Source organism: Parasteatoda tepidariorum, chromosome 9, assembly GCF_043381705.1.
Source record: "Parasteatoda tepidariorum isolate YZ-2023 chromosome 9, CAS_Ptep_4.0, whole genome shotgun sequence".
NCBI classification, from domain to species: domain Eukaryota; kingdom Metazoa; phylum Arthropoda; class Arachnida; order Araneae; family Theridiidae; genus Parasteatoda; species Parasteatoda tepidariorum.
In genome coordinates, this window is record NC_092212.1 from 79,752,828 (window position 1) to 79,758,104 (window position 5,277).

The window sequence follows — 5,277 nt, forward strand, 5'->3', positions numbered from 1 at the left end:
TCTGCTTCCTTGGCGACCACTTAAAAACTTTCCTTAACACAGCAACTGTTTCTTTTTCGTCATCAGGCGATAAAGACACTGTTACTTTTTCGCCAGTCGAGCAACTCACTGTTTTAGAAGTCGATTCCTGAGCACGATCTTCGTTCCTGGACAGTCTACTGGCCACTCTTTTGGCCAAAAGTTTGTCGATGCTTTCGAAGTCAATTCTGGTACAAGAAATTATCCGTTCTTCGCGCAATAAAGGTACACTCTCATCTATACCTTCTATTACCAATGGCCATACAGAAGGTGTTGCCATTGAAGAGTTTTGACCAGTTCCCGAAGACACAGATTCACCATTACGAAGCACTTTTGGGCTAGATGAAGCAGACGGTTGGCCAATGGATATTCGACTTTTTTGTAGCTTACTACTGCATTTGTTCTTAGTTGGGGAAGCTTTATTCCTTTCAATATCCTCCAGAATTAGATTCAAATGTCCAGAAGCGAATAAATCTTTGAAAGTTAGAACTAGGGCTGCTGCCTGTCTAGTCTGAACTTGACTGCCCGTTCCAGAAGAGGATCTTCTCTTTTTCTTTCTGGTTGGAGGTGATTCATCTTCCAAAAGCACTCGAAGAGCGAACAAAATTCTTTGCACTAATGGCATATCTGTAAAAATAAAATCGTTTAAAATTGTTATTAGAATACACCAAAAGCCACAAAAATGACCTAGAATTTCAAAAATGAATTTAAGTAAAAAGGAAGAAGATAGAAATTTGCGAATCACTGCGTTCTGCTTTTAGAAACTGAAAGAACTTTCAAAATTAATTAAAAAGTTTGTCAACAGACGTCACAGCTATCAGAATAAAATGATGGTCAATGTTTTCTAAAAAATCACCATTTGTAGCAATAACTACAACCTGCAGCGAACACAGTCTAAGGATAAAATAAGCAGACACCAATCTGTAAATATATCAATTGCAATGTTTTGACAAGCAGCTGAAAACATTGTTTCAGAAGTTTTCGGGCATTCAGCGCCATCTATTGACGAACTTCACAATTTATTTTGAAATTTGTGGAAAAGAAAACTTAAGTTTCCTCAGCAGAATAAACCGTACATTTTTTACTGATTCCGCTTAGACCTAGAATTTCAAAAATGAATTAAATTAAAAAAGAAGAAGATGTAAATTTACGAATCACTGCGTTCTGCTTTTAGAAACTAAAAGAACTTTCAAAATTAATTGAAAAGTTTGCTAACAGATTGCACAGCTATCAGAAGAAAATGATGGTCAATGTTTTCTAAAAAAACCACCATTTGTAGCAATAACTACAACCGGTAGCAAACACAGTCTAAGGATAAAATAAGCAGACACCAATCTGTAAATATATCAATTGCAATGTTTTGACAAGCAGCTGAAAACATTGTTTCAGAAGTTTTCGGGCATTCAGCGCCATCTATTGACGAACTTCACAATTTATTTTGAAATTTGTGGAAAAGAAAACTTAAGTTTCCTCAGCAGAATAAACCGTACATTTTTTACTGATTCCGCTTAGACCTAGAATTTCAAAAATGAATTAAATTAAAAAAAGAAGAAGATGTAAATTTACGAATCACTGCGTTCTGCTTTTAGAAACTAAAAGAACTTTCAAAATTAATTGAAAAGTTGTTAACAAATGTCACAGCTATCTGAAGAAAATGATGGTCAATGTTTTTAAATAACCACCATTTGTAGCAACAACTACAATTTGTAGCAAAAACAGTCTAAGGATAAAATAAACCAACTTATAAATATATCAATCGCAATGTTTTGACAAGCAGCAGAACACATTGTTTGAGAAGTTTTCAAGCATTCAGTGCCATCTATTGACGAACTTTATAATTTATTTTAAGATTTGTTGAGAAGAATATTTGCGTTTGCTCAGCAGAATAAACTGTAAATTTTTAGTTCCGCTTTTATTTTACTGATTTCTAAAACCATCCGTTATGTTTAGAACATCTAATAGTAATGTTTAATTAAATTTCTTTCATAAAATAGTTATGCTTCGAAAATTTTATGTGTAAATTAAAATCTTTGATAAATTATAATTGTATGTGTACAACTGACACACTCAGCAACATATGTCACTCAACAGACACTGCAAAAATTTAAAATGTTATCCGTCCGTTCATTTAAAAATTCTTGCCCGAAACTGACTGACGTTCAATTCAGTTAATTTATAAACTTAATTTACAACTAAATTAACTTGTATAAGAGAGTTCAAATTTCGTTAAAATATCCACCACTTTTAAGCACACAGCTTCCCAGGGAATAGAAAAAAAAACATAAATAAAGAAAACATAATTATTATTTTTTTTTTACTGATTATTAAAAACGGATTTTTTTACGTTGTAAGTACATTTTCTTACCAAATATTTTTTAACAAAATGACAAAATGTTGAAAGAAATATGCAATAAATTTTCAGACTTATCACCATTTCATTGAATTCGATTGAGCATAAACGTACACGATTCAGATGCGGTTATGTAGTACCAATTTAAAATTAGAAACTCATGACACTGAAAACGTATGGAGTTAAAAACTGGAAATAATAAATTCCTTCAGTTTCGTGGTTTCTTCATGTAACTCAAATGTGGGTTATTTCCATCAAAAATTCCACCACGAAAGCTAGTTAGTCCCAAAGCTTGATCCAGGAGTTAGCGTTTTATTTTATTTTATTTTATTTTATTTTATAACCTTAATTGAACAGCCAACCCAATTTTATGGGTTTACGACTACCAATATTCAACTCCGTAGCTTTGTAATTTTGAACCCAATCCAGAAGACAAGCGAAATCCTGGATCAAATATTGAGAGAAATTTGTCTTCGTGGTGAACTTTTTGATGGAACTAACTCTCATTTACGTTACATGGAGCGGAAAACTACTAAAACCTTCCAAGGTTAGCCTGACGGCATGGAAACTCTAACCCATGATCCGTCTACTACTGAGGTTATTTTACGTCAGCACTGTAGTCGATGCGGGCCGGGTGCGGATATTTGTGCCACCACTGCTGTCCAGGCTTTCCCTTGTCTTCTGTGTTGGCTTCATTCAAATTTCAAGACCATGGAGTCCAGCATTGACTCTCGTAAAACTCAGAACCGGTCAACGCCGGTTATAAAATAAATTAAATCTTTCGCTATCTGTGCTTCATAGTACATGCGTGAAAATGAACAAATCCTAGATGCGTCAAGGGAAAGAAAGGTAGAGTTAACGAAAGTCAAACATAGTGATGCATAGTCAATTGCCATGGTATTCATTTTTCGCAATTGAAACTAATATGATATTATAGAAATTAAATTAATTTAAAATATTATATAAATTAATGTGAAATCGAGAACAGCAAATATTTCGAAGATTCATAATAACGACCACCTAATTATACAAGATTTCGATATTAGTCAACATTTATGCCTTACACGATAACATATGCATGAATCCAAGATGTATATTACACATACTACTTTTCAATCATGATAATTTATTATAATTCTCTAACTAAATTGATCCCGTAAAACTAACTATTATATGTCATTCTATCAAGATCCTGATGGATTGACAGCGGCGAAATCAAGACCATAAATTCCGGTTTTTCTTCATACTGAAGTGAAAGTATCAACTTTCACTTTCACTTTAAAGATTGTCTCGTTCGATCGATAAAATATGCGAACGAGTCAGATGTAGTTTTGAAATTATCTCTATTTTATCAGAAATTGAAGCGCCAGTTCCTTTCATTTCTAAGTGAAAGTTCGGTTATTTTCCGTTCAAACCTTGGCAAAGTGAAAGTTGGCTAAACAAATATAAAACATGCGAATAAATTAAAAATTATTAGATTGATTTTGGAATTTGTTTTTATACTACTACAATTGTATTCTTTGTAATAGGCGTCTCAAGGTTACTCGATTACCCCACACGTCACAGTTTACCATGGTTTCTCCAGATCTTTCTTTTTTTTCATCATAGCAGTACGTTTCAATAAGAAGTTGGAATGCATTGGCTTGGGGACAAAGCAGGATTTGTCCTCTGAAGAGATGAGAAATCACATACCCTTGAAAAGCTTATTCTAATTACAAAAAGTGTAGTTAACAACAAAAGTGTAGTTAATTACGGGAGACAAGGGAACTCCCGGATCAAGCATCGGGACAAACTAGTCTTTGTGGAGGACTTTGTGGAGTCTTTGTGGAACCCGCATTTGCGTTACATGGAGAGGAAAGCCCACGAATACCTCTCAGAACGCTTTCAGTTTCGTGGTTTTGGTGGTTTTCCTCTTCATGTAACTCAAATGGGGGTTATTTCCATGTATAGTTTGTCCCAATGCTTGATCCAGGAGTTCCCTTTTTATTTCATTTTAAAACCGTAGTTGAACAGCCGACAAAATTTAGGTTTTACTACTACGAATATTAAACTCCGCAGCCTTGTAATTTTAAACTAAATCCAGAGGACAAGGGAAATCCTGGATTGTGAGAAATTTGCCTTCGCGGAGGACTTTTCGATGGAACTAATCCACATTTGCCTTACACGGAGAGGAAAGCCACGAAAACCTCTCATGGTTAGTCCGACGACAAGGAGATTTTAACCCTCTATCCGTTTATCATTAAAGACATCTTACTGTTAGTGGGTCAGTGTGCTCGGTGTGAGCCAGGAGTAGAATTCGTAACAACCAGCCACCTCTTGGATTTGAACCTGGGTCACTTCATTGAAGAGATTAACGTTCTATCAACTAATCCACCGCGATTTAGCATTAAAAGTTGCTCTCATTTTGGAAAGTATTGTACCATGCGAGATCCAGCATTAGATTTACATAACCACATAGGCAAATGATTAACCACATAATCAAATGATTAACCGCATGGGCAAATGAAATAATTGCCCTGGATCTCATATTTTAGCTGAATATACACTATGTTCCAAAATTCAGGCGAATAATAATTATGATGAAAAACACACTTTTTTAAATAAAAAAAATAGTGCGTGGAGTCCCTCCTCGCGGAAGAAGTTAAACTTCGCAACCTGCTACGTTAATTGTAGAAAAATCAGCAGTCGTAGAAAGATCACTAGTTCTATTCAACGACTCTTTTTCTTTCTCCGCTCGCTTCCGTGCTCTGTAATAACGGTAATATTGTGCATTTTTCCCTCGTCGACCTCTTGAACCAGTGGAAGTGCTTGTGGTTGCCTCATCGTCTCGCCCTGGAAAATGTATTTGTATTAATAATGTATGTGAATGCGTCATAATGTAATTTCACATTACTGTTTATAACAATCAA